The sequence below is a fragment of the Dasypus novemcinctus genome, chromosome 1 (assembly GCF_030445035.2).
Source record: "Dasypus novemcinctus isolate mDasNov1 chromosome 1, mDasNov1.1.hap2, whole genome shotgun sequence".
Lineage (NCBI taxonomy): Eukaryota > Metazoa > Chordata > Mammalia > Cingulata > Dasypodidae > Dasypus > Dasypus novemcinctus.
In genome coordinates, this window is record NC_080673.1 from 153,350,367 (window position 1) to 153,362,312 (window position 11,946).

Here is an 11,946-nt window from a genome sequence, read left to right on the forward strand (position 1 = left end):
GCACTTTTCCTGCTTTTCCTGTATCAGCTTTATTTCAGGGCAACCCAATAGTTGAGTAAGAAAATTCTTACTTATAGAAGAATTACAGCTAGCAAATTCAGAAGGAATAATTTAATTAGAAAAAAAAATCATCATTTTGGAATTTCTAATGAAATCATGGGTCTAGGCAATAATCTACATGGTTGCCAAAACCATTAGGTAAAAAGTCAAAGGTGTGGGGGGTGGGGGAGTGGGAGGCTGGGTGCCAAGTAGCTGAGCAGCCTGCTGGGGGCAAGGGGCAGGACCAGGGTCGGAGCCCTGGCAGCAGGTCTGCTGGGTCCTTCAGGATGAGATGTTTTGTTTTGCTTCTCTGTGTAGTTGATAGTCTGGGAGGTGAAGAGATGGCTGACAGCGTTAAAACCTTTCTCCAGGACCTCGGCAAGGAGAATCAAAGACGCCATCTGGGGTAGTTATACCATCTCAAACCTAGATGCTCAGATCCTGTAAAAGAGAGAGAAGCAGCATCAGAGAAGAGCAAGTCTTGTCTTGGCCGAGCAAAGAGCCCAGAGCATACAGTGGAGAGGACGGTGAACCACATATTGTTAGTAGAATTTCCCAGGTCTGCTCTATGGAATGGTGGAGTATTTTGGTTCAGTCTCTTCTTGTTTTATCGAGTATTTCTCCTGTGCTTCAGTCAGTAACAGCACAAATTATTGGTGATCCAGCACTACGTGGAGATGTTTGGCTGTGGCTGGGATTCTTCCTCATGTCAGTTTCCAGTGCTCGTTGGGTGCTTCCCCACCGTTTGTGCTCAGCAGAGTTGTCAGTGCCATTTGGTTTCAAGATACAGCTGATCTGGCCTTTGAGTATCAGGGAGGAAGCCTCATCCATTCCCTAGTGCCAGCAAAGTAACTGCTGACATGCTCTTCAACCTTCTGCTGCAGGCTCTTTTCCTCATCCAGGATGTCTGTGGGTCTCTTTCTCATCCAGCTCGTTGGTCAGCTGGTTTGTCTCTTGCACATGTCCCTTCTCTGCTCACTTCACGGCTTCAAATATCCCTGGTTCAGTAAAGGATTTGAAATGCACCGGCAGCTGTCAAATATAGGAAGGAACTGGCCTTACTACTTTGGGTTTGGTTTGCCCTGGGCTTTTCTCACAGGAATGCAGTCATCACGCATTACCAGGAACTGCCTCTTCTCTATCTTCTTTCCTTTATTCATTATCAGTGCCAATGAAGCAAAGCCCTCTGGCAAAAGCAAAGCACATCATCTCCAGTTCCATCTTCTCCTTGGTGGTTTTTTTAAGCAACAGATTCTTCCACCAGTCAGTCCATCTATAGTCTGCCCTGAGTAGCTCAAATTCTGCAGAGTTCTCTCCACCACATCCATCACCTGCCAAACTAAAGGCTGCTGCAGGCCACTGAATCTCCTGTCCTCCAATGGGGTGGTGGGATTGGAGACTGTGGGAGATCTTTTCCACTTTCCTCTTCCCAGGGAGGCAGATCCCACTCTGCCAAGGGCCCTCCGCTTATTCCCTTCTTTCTGAGGATTTGGAATTTTTGTCTCTGGTGCACATAAGGCAAATCTCCTGATACCCGTATGTGGATTTTTATCGCCACCCTGAGTCTGAAAGGACTACAGTGTTTTCAGCAGCTATTGTCTAGTATGTGCCAGCCCCTGTGCATGGGCTGATCTGAATTCTTATCGACCCCCCTACCTCCCCTTCCTGCCTTCCACCATCCTTGGATGAATGGATTTTGTAAATCTAGCTGTTGTAATTTGTGGATTTGTTATTTTTGTTTTTCTGTGTAGCACATACATCGAATGTGGGGGTAAAGGAGCTGCTCCTGGGCTCTCCCTTTATAGCCATCACTGTCTCATTTCTTGTAACTCAGGTTAGGGTTGGGTCTCTTGCTTCACTGCAAAAAACATGCCTGAAGAAACGGGACAGGAGGAAGGACCTCCTGGCTATATCAGCTGTGATTTTCTGTCCTTGCCTTGAAGGGGAAAAAGGTTTTTACTGGTACATTTAAAGTTCCCCAAGGGTTGGGAGGTTCCAATTCTGGACAAGTACCACTGCCACACAGAATGGTCAGAGAACCAAAGCTTTTAAACTCTGAGGGGTCTGAAATTTACTGTTGGCCACTGCCATGTCTGTCTGGTATTTCAAAGGAAAACTGGGTGCTGTGAATAGAAACCTATGAAACTCGTTAAACCTGTGAGGGAAAAAAGTTAACACAGAACTTTGTATTTGAGGAATCAGACTAATATCACCTGAACCCATTGATCAGCCTTCAAAAAATACTGAAACAACCTCAAACATATAGAAAATTTGCAAAGTATAATACAAAATCTTTTTTTCCCCGTAAGAGTAAGCTACCTATGTGAAGTCCGCCATTCCTAAATACTTCAGTGTGTATTATGTACAAATGAGGACCTAATTTTTTTAAACTGTAATATAATCGTTAAAATCAGAAAATTAATCTGATATATTACTGTCAAGAACTATGAAGGGTCTGAGATTTTACCCTATGTGATGGGTTGGACCTGTAAGTACCCCAGAAAAAAATATTCTTAAAGTTAATCATACTGCTGGTATGAACCCATTGTAAGTAGGACCTTTTGATGAGGTTGCTTCAGTTAAGGTGTGTCCCACCTAAATCAAGATGTGTCCTAATCCTATTACTGGAGTCCTTTGTAAGAGAATGAAATTCAGACAGAGAGAAAGCCAGAGGAAGAAGCCAAAAACTGACATTAATGGACCTTAATCGCCTCCAGTCTAAGCAGTTTCTCAGTGTTTCTTTGACTTTCATAGACTTTCCCTATTAAGGATTACAGGCCTGTTATTTTTCAGAATGTCCTTCAATTTCAGTTTGTCTGCTGTTTGTGCTTTCATTATTAGACTCAGGTTATTCATCTCTGGCAGGAATATCACAGAAATGATGCTGTGCTTTTCTCTTGGCCTCCTACTCAGTAGCATATAATTTTAATTTGTCCCATTTCTAGAGTTGCTAGCTTTGATCCATTAATTAAGATTTGTCTTCTAGGCTTCTCTGCTGTAAAGTTAGCCTTTTGCCCCTTTACAACTGATAGATATTTATGTAGGGAGGTACTTTGAAAAATATCCTGTTCCTCACCAAACTTTTAATTTCATTTTGTTTATATTGCTACAGGCTCATGGAGTCCTATTTTAGTTAGTGGGTTATAATCCATTGCTATTGTTCAATTTTTTTCTCATATTTTCCAGGGGGAGCCCCTTTAACATTGGCTTCTGTGTCCTTGTGACATGTTCCTCTCATTCTTTGAACATGTCCTTCCTTTTTGGTACAACCAAATGTTCCAGGCTCATCTTGTTCCTTCATTGTGGGTTTAGAATCAGACACTTTTCAAAGGAGCCCTGTTTCATGCAACACATTAAAGCATGAGAACCAAAAGAGAAGGGGGTTTTGTTTTAGAATAAAAGAGAATTAAGGGTAAACCCACAAAATGTGATGTGGTATAGACCTTGTTTAGATCAGGATTTGAATAAATCAACTGAAAAAACATTTTTGAGGCAATCAGGAAAATTTGAATATGAACCTGTTATTAGATGATATTAAGGGATTTGTGTAATTTTGTTATATGTGATAATGGTATGGTGGTTATTTTAAATAAGAAATTACTGTTATTCTTTAATTCATCCAATTCCTAGTTCATATTCAAATTTCCCCTGTAGACTCCACAAAGCCTGTATCCATAAGATACACAGATTGAAGTATTTATGGATGAAATGACATTTGCTTTAAAGTTTTGCAGTTAAAAAATGGGACAAATAATAGATGAAACAGGGTTAACACACGTGGGTAACTGTTGAAGCTGGGTGATGGATATATGGACTGTGGCAGTTTGAGATTATGAATTCCAAAAAGAGACTTATGTTTGTAAACTGGTCTGTTCTTCTGGGTGTGATACCCTGTGATTGTATTGGATTCAGCTGAGATGCCTTTGATTAAATTACGTTAAGATTAGGGCAACTCGTTTGACCTCTCCCACCCCGTGAGCTATGTAAATGGATCAGTCAAGGAGACACAGAGAAGATACATAAAGAAAGTGAGACAGCTCCATAGACATGCAGAGGCCCCAGGAAGAGAGAGATGAGCCATTTGCCTGATAATTTATAGCTGACCTTGTGAAGAGACCAGAGCACCTGAGCCTGGAAAGACACGAGACAGGGAAGGGAGACAAGCCGTATGCCGGCCTACAGCTGAGTTTGAAAGAAGCTGAACCCACAGAGCCTTAAGAGGGAAGAGGAAGCCTGAACTCTCACAGCTGTCTCCCCCCATCTTGCTTCAAACCATGGCAACAGAGTTTGGTAGGGAAGTAACCTTGAGTTGGACTCCTTAGGGCCTTGTGACTGTAAGCTTTTACCCCAGATAAATATCCTTTGTAAAAGCCAACAGATTTCTGGTACTTTGTATCACTACCCCTTTGGCTGACTAATACATGGACACTCATTACATTTTAAAATTTATGTCTTTAAAATTTTTCATAATAATGATGTTTTAAAGACATTTTAAAAAATTACTCATTTGAAAGTTCTATTCAAGTGCTATCAGTCAAGGTATGGGACTCCCACAGCAGAAAATGGGACTTGTTTTGTTCATTTGTTTATTCAATTACTTATCCATGCAGGTATCCATTAGGCATTCTTTATGTAGTCAATACTGTCTTAGCCAGAGATATAAAAATGAACAAATCACACTTTTTGCCCTCAAACTGCTTCCAGTGGATCTGGGAACCCACCCCTTATACAGGTGATGTAGCATAGAGTTCTAGGGAGCACCTAGGTAGGGGCAGTCTTTGGGCAGACAGAGAAGGCTTCCAGAAGCAAAAGGTGTCTAATGGAAACCATGAAAGTGAGCTTGGCAGGCATTAGGGGGTTGGAGAGTAGTTGGGCAGGAATCTCAGTGTGGGAGTTGCAGGAAAACTCCAGACAGGGAACAAGGTAGATAAAGAAAGTCCCAGTGGCCAGGGAGAGTCTAGAAAACACTAAAAGCTCCTAAGAGAGGAAGCAGAGAAAACAGGAGAGTGAAGAGGAAGGGACTTCAGTGGTGGGGGAGAGGGAGGGGGCTTTGTAAGCCATGAGATGCCGTTGGAACTTGATCCTGTTCCTTGAAATGACTTAATCTGGGGAGTGGCATGATCAAATGTATGCTTTTTAAAGGCCACTTGGGCTGCAGCTGCAGGCAGACTGGATTCAGCCCAAGGTTAATTTTTTCCACTTGGTCTCCAGCAATCAGGTGCAGGGAGATGGGAATGTACTGAAATACTGCCACTTGGTAGTTAGGGCTGTCCTTGAAGATGAACAGATCTGAGGCCAATTTCACTGCTCCTCCCCTGTCCCCAGTGTTTCCACCCAGGTGCCCACAGTCCTGATGAATGTCAAAGGCAGCTCAAGGAGGGAAAACAAAATCATCAGTCCTTACACCCTCGTCAATTCCCCAAAGACAATTCTTCAAGTGATACGCCATATGTTCAAATAAACTTGCCTTGTTTACCAACTTAACTGTCTCTTTTTAACTGTTCCTAAAGTTTACAGTAATTCGTTTTGGATGGAATTGTTTGGGGGCAGATTTTAAAGATTTTCATGAACTGTTAGCTGAGAAGTTTGAAGTTTTACTTTGGTTTAGTTTGTTTTAATTTAGTTTAAGTTTAGTCTAGCTATATCTCTGTGACCAAAGTTTGATATACAACAGATTTTTCTGTTCTTTGGGTCAGTGGCTATGGACAATAAGAATTGCATTGGGGCAAGCTGATTTGGCTCAAAGGATAGAGCATCTGCCTACCACATGGGAGGTTCAGGGTTCAAACCCAGGCCTCCTGAACCATGTGATGTGCTAGCCCACACGCAGTGCTGATGCATGCAAGGAGTGCCCTGCCAGGCAGGGGTGTCCCCAGTGTAGGGGAGACCCATGCACAAGGAGTGCGCCCCATAAGGAGAGCCGCCCAGCGTGAAAAACGTGCAGCCTGCCCAGGAGTGGCATCACATGCACGAAGAGCTGACACAACAAGATGACACAACAAAAAGAGAAACAGTTTCTGGGTGCCACTGACAAGAATACAAGCAGACATAGAAGAACACACAGTGAACGGACAGAGAACAGACAACTGGGGGGGAGGGCGGCAGGACAGGGAAGGGGAGAGATTAAAAAAAAAAATAAATCTTTTAAAAAAATTGCATTGGTATTTCAAATTAGAATGTGTGTACATGTTTTGGATGACAAAGTTTCTCTCTTCCAATACATTTTCGTTCTAGTTCATTGCCTTCTGTAGATTGCTTAATTCATAGATATGTTAATCAGCTAGTTCAGATAAATATTTGCCTGTATTATTTTAAGCACTAGAGAAGAGATTAGTGTCTGAAATGTCAGTCACACACAAAATTGAAATTTGTTGGATTGACATATTGGTTGCCAAACAGCTGGAGTGAGCCAGCTGTGGCACAGCTGAAATTAAATCTAAACTAAAATTTTAACAACAAGCAGACAATCCTTAAAAACATTTGAAAATACCTCATGTAACATAATTTGTAAGTAAATTGTGAAAATTAATGATTTTTTAAAATTTTGGTCTTTATGTATAAAAAATGAGTAATAATTCTCCATGTTTCATAAAATACTCATCATTGACCCATGTAAGTTCCCTCTCAAGGTTTTATTTTACATTTTCCCCCTTCATTGTAAATTTTCAGTTCCCTTCCCTGCCTCCTTGGGTACTCACTTTAATATGTTTGCTATATGCCCTTAAAATACATGTGTTTTTTTCAGTAGTGGTTTGTATATATTTGTTTTTAATTTATACCACAGTATGGTACTATAATAAATCTTCTAGTTTCTTTTTTTAAAACTTTTCATTTTGAAATACTTTCAAACTTATAATTACAAAAATAATTCTCCCTAATTTTTGAAGAACAGTTTCATCAGAAATAGAATTCTTACTTGGCAATATTTTGCTTTCAGCACTTTAAATATGTTTTCCCACTGCCTTCTTTCCTCTCTGGTTTCTGATGAGAAAGGCATTTAATCTCATTGAGGGTCTCTTGTAAGTGACATGTTGCTTCTAACTTGAGGCTTTCTATACCTTTAGCATTCAACATTTTGATTATAATATGTAACAGGGTAGATATCCTGTTTGGAGTTTGTCGAGTGTCTAAGAATTGTATATTCATGTCTTTCACTAAATTTGGGGAAAATTTCAGCCATTATTTCTTTGAATATTCTCTCTGCCCCTTTCTCTCTTTCTTCTCCTTCTAGGACTTCCACAATGCACATATTGGTATGTTTGGTGGTATCCCACACGTTCCTCATGCTCTGTTCACTTTATTCTTTCTTCTTTCTGTTCCTCATACTGGGTGATATCAATTGTCTTATCCTCAAATTCATTGGACCCTTCTTCTGTCACCTCCAGTCTGCTGGGGTTTTTTCTTCTTCTTTTGCTTCTTTTTTTTGTTTTTTTTTTCAGGAGGTATTGGAGATTGAACCCAGAAAGTATAGGGGCCTCCTTGATCCTTTCTGTGCATGTGCTTTGTCTTGGGCATGCATGTGTGACCCAAGGAATTCCCCCACCTACATGGATAGGAATGTCCCCTCTTCTCTAGGAAAGAGTTTCTTCACAGTACCAGCCACTGTGCTATATGTCTTATAGTCAGCAATCTCTTGCTCCAGGCAGCCATAACTTGACTACATTCCCACAGAATTGTGTAGGAGACCACTGTGAGCTGCCTTCTATATGCAGGACAATTTTAGGAGGGTGAGCCTGTGGTGAGCATCCTGGTTCAGTCCCTCAGGCTGCCACCAAGGAAATTGTGCCAGATATACGTGCTCTCAGTATGTGTATGAGGGTTATTCTACTCTCTCTGGAGCCAGGACCAGGGACCCACAATGGTAGTGCAGGCTATCTCTGTGCCCAGCTGGCAAGAGGAGGGGGACAGGCAGCCAGGGTGCCATGATATCCTACAGCTTTTTTTTTAAGATTTATTTTTATTTATTTCTCTTCCCTTTGCCCCCATTGTCTGCTTTCTATGTCCATTCACTGTGTGTTCTTCTGTGTCCACTTGCATTCTTGTCATGTGGCACTGGGAAACTGTTGTTTTTTCTGTTGTGTCATCTTGCTGTGTCAGCTCTCCATGTGTTCGGTGCCACTCCTGGGTGGGCTGCACTTTCTTTCTTGCAGGGCAGCTCTCCTTGTGGGGCACACTCCTTGTGTGGGGGCACCCCTACATGGGGGACACCCCTGCATGGCATGGCACTCCTTGAGCATGGCAGCACTGTGCATGGGCCAGCTCACCGTGCAGGTCAGGAGGCCCTGGGTATCGAACTGGACCCACTATATGGTAGGTGGATGCTCTACCAGTTGTGCCACAACTGCTTTCCCCTTCAGCTTTTAAGTTGCCTTTTTCTTGATTTGGTGCTTGCTATGTTACTGCAATCCTTTACCTGTTTTCTGGAGCTTTGAGAAAGATGCTTCTGCCAGTTCTTTCTCATTGTTCAAAGAATTCTGTGACAGACCCCTGTAGCTTCTTGCTTTGCCATCTTCACTGGGTCTTCTTTTGTTTCTTACCCTATGTTGATGTTTGTAAATTTAATTTAATGTTTCAACTTCTGCATAGTATTCTATAGGATGTCCCCTAGTGATGGACCTTTAGGTTGCTTCCAAATCTGTTCTGTCATAAACAGTTTTCTGATGCACATTTTTATACTTGTCCCCTTACAGATAAGTGAGATAATATCTCTGGAGAATACACCCAGGACATAGACTGCTACAACATAGGGCATATGCACATTTAATATTACTAAGTAATGCCAGATTTCTTTCCTGAATGGCAAACCAGTTTACATGTTCACCAGAGCAGGACTGGTATTAGAGTGAGGGAAATGAGGCAAAATTTAAGGGGGCACCCAAAAACTTAGTGATCAATATAAATACTTTAATGCAATATCTTAAAGAGTAAAAATTAATGCAAAAACCCATGATGAACACAATATGAAAATTTTAAATAAAAATTCAGCATCTAAGCCCACACTTGTACCATTCTCAGCTCTCCCTTGGGGAATGAAGAGCATGGTCCTCCAGCTGCTGGGAGTAGTGCAGGAAGGTGGTCTTAGCCATCAACACGATTTGGGAACATTCTTAATTGAAGAAAACGGTCTCACTCTAGGTTGTTCATAACCAATGTTTCATCAACATGGGGATATAAATGCCCAGTCTTCTTATCCCCATCCTGGGTCAACTCTGAGAGGTCACCCCAGCCTCAGGACTCCCTGTGGGGCTTTCTTTGGGACAGCATCACAGCCCATTTTCTCTTCTGCCCAGTCCTCCCCAATTTTTAAGTACTGATGCCAGAAGTACTTCCTAATGAATACAATGCTTACTGATCTTCTACTGAGAGTTTATTCCCTGGTGAATCCAACCTGGGTCACTTGCCAACATCTGGTATTATCTTTCTGTATAGTATTTGCCATCCTGATATATAAAGTAGAATTGCAGTGTTTTTTTTAAAAAAATTTTTCATTGCTTTGATTGTAAGTTTGAGCATTTCTTTATATACTTCTTAGTCATTAAGTCTTACCATTCTGTGAATTGCCTATCTATATCCTTTGCCCATTTTATCATTTAATTTAAACTGTATACTTTTTTTTAAAGGAGATACTGGGAATTGAACCCAGGACCTCATACATGGGAAGTGGGCATTCAACTACTTGAGCTACATCTGCTCCCCAGGATAAGCTCTTCATAGAAACAGAGTTGTTGAGTTGACATTTGGAGATCTGGCCATTCAGTGATATGAATTTGGCAAATGAGCTTTCAGCAAACTAGCTTTCAATAAGTGAATTCCATAAAAGCAACTTTTCAGTGAACAGTGGCAAATTGAATTTTGGTGATTGATTTTTAATAAACTGGTTTTTGATAAATTGGCCTGCTTCTGTTAAAGACATTTGCACTGTTGACTGTCCTTAACAACCTTTCTTGAAAACTTTCCATGAGGTCTGTAGAATCAATGACAGAATCAATAGGGAAGGCCCTTGCCTCTTCTAATCAACTCCCCCCTTATTATTCTTCCCCCTCTTCTCTTTCTTTTCATATCTGATTACTAAGTTTCACTACTCAAAACCTTCAAAAGTTCCCATCCTCTCTAGTAGAGTGCAAGATGCCTTTAGTCATGTGGACTTGTCCTTCTACTTTTTCTCTCTACCCTTGCCAGAAATAGTATACTCAATAGTAGCTACATTCAGCCATGCCTGCTGATCCTCAGATGTAACATGGTCTTCTCCCATCTCAGAAAAAATGCTTGAAAGAACTGATTAGAGCCTTTGTCTCCACTTCATGCCTGGAATTCTTTCCTCAACATATTCTTAAAGGGATTCCATTCTCAACGTCCATCTGAGTTTGCTTTTGCCAATCTCCAATGGCCGCCATATGGTGACTTCAGTGGTCACTGCTCTGATCTCATCTAACCTCTCAACAGTACACTTTCAACTGATTAACTATTTGCTTGTCTTGAAATAGTCTCAACTCTTGGCTTTTTGATACCACACACTTCCAGTTTCCCCCTTCCCTCCCTGATTATTTGTCTCTTTTATGGATTTGTCGTTCTCCCCTCAATCTCTGAATACAGGAGTTCTCTAGGGCTTGAGACAGGGACCTGTTTCCTTCTCCATCTGCATTTTCTCACTAGGAGATCTCATTGACTCCCTTGATCTTAAATGACATCTTGATCCACTACTCACTTCTCTTCAGGCCAAGTATATTCCCACCTTTGAGCTTGTCTATAAGTTATTTCCTCAGCTTAGAAATGAAAGCCCTACTGCCAATTTTGCACATTGGCTCCTTTGTTCAAATATCATTCAGATATTTTAAATGTCTTCTCCTTGGAGAAGTCTCTTCTATCCAATTTAAAGTGGCTATCCGGTCACTTTCTAACACATAGCACCATTTTAACTTTGTTACATTTTTTTTCTGATTTTTTTTTTCATTATTTATGCCTTTACTTTCTGTTGACCCTTGAGAGAATATAAAATCCCATGGCAAACTGGGTACAGGGGAGCTCTCTGTATTCCTACTTATAACAGCATGTGAATCTATGATTATCTCAAAATAAACGTTTATTTAGGAAAACAAAACATGATGGGGTGTTTGTTACATGGTTATACGCATTGGTTAATACTCATTGATTTGCAATCTTAAAATCTGTGCATTTCACTGTATGTAAATTTTACCTCCATTGGGAAAAAAAAAGTTGTAAAAAAATTTCCCATGGCTGTTTAAACTTTATCTGTCTTTTTAGGCAATCTATAAATATACATTAAATGAATTTACTTTAAGACATTTCAGCATATATAGCATATATAGCTTGATGTTATGTGTATGTAACATTGAATCAAGATCCCACAAGACATGTTCAGGTCCTAACCTCTGGTCCTGTGAGTGCAAACGCTTTTATAAATAAGATGTTCAAAGATACTATTAAGGTCAGGTCAAAATGAATCAGGACGGGCCTTAATACAACATGACTGAAGTTCTTATAGGCAGAGGAAATTTGGATGCAATCAGTTAGTAGAAGTCGAAGGAGGAGAAAGAAGACAGATCACCATGTGATGGAGGCAGAGATTTATCTATAAGCCAAGGTACATCAAGGATTATCAACAAGTCACTATGAGAACACTTCAGACTTCAGAGAAAGCTTAATTCTGTATTACCTTGATCTTGGACTTCTAGTCTCCAAAACTATGAAGAAATAAATTCCTGTTGTCTAAGCCAACCAGTTTGTGGTATTTTGTTACTGTATCCCTGGCAAACTAAGACAGCATGTTATTTTAGGTGAGCAACATGAAACCTAAAGCCAATGGCATTTTTGGTCAGCGCACAATGAAGAGAAGGTTAGCAAGCATTCTATTCTGTAATTCCAAATTCTAGACCCTAGATCAGCAGT

At 40.7% G+C, this 11,946-nt stretch overlaps 1 pseudogene; it reads left to right on the forward strand.

Moving 5' to 3' along the window:
• The first annotated feature begins 380 nt into the window (after positions 1-380).
• Positions 381-1,402, forward strand: LOC101446079 (etoposide-induced protein 2.4 homolog; annotated as a pseudogene).
• Positions 1,403-11,946: the final 10,544 nt, after the last annotated feature.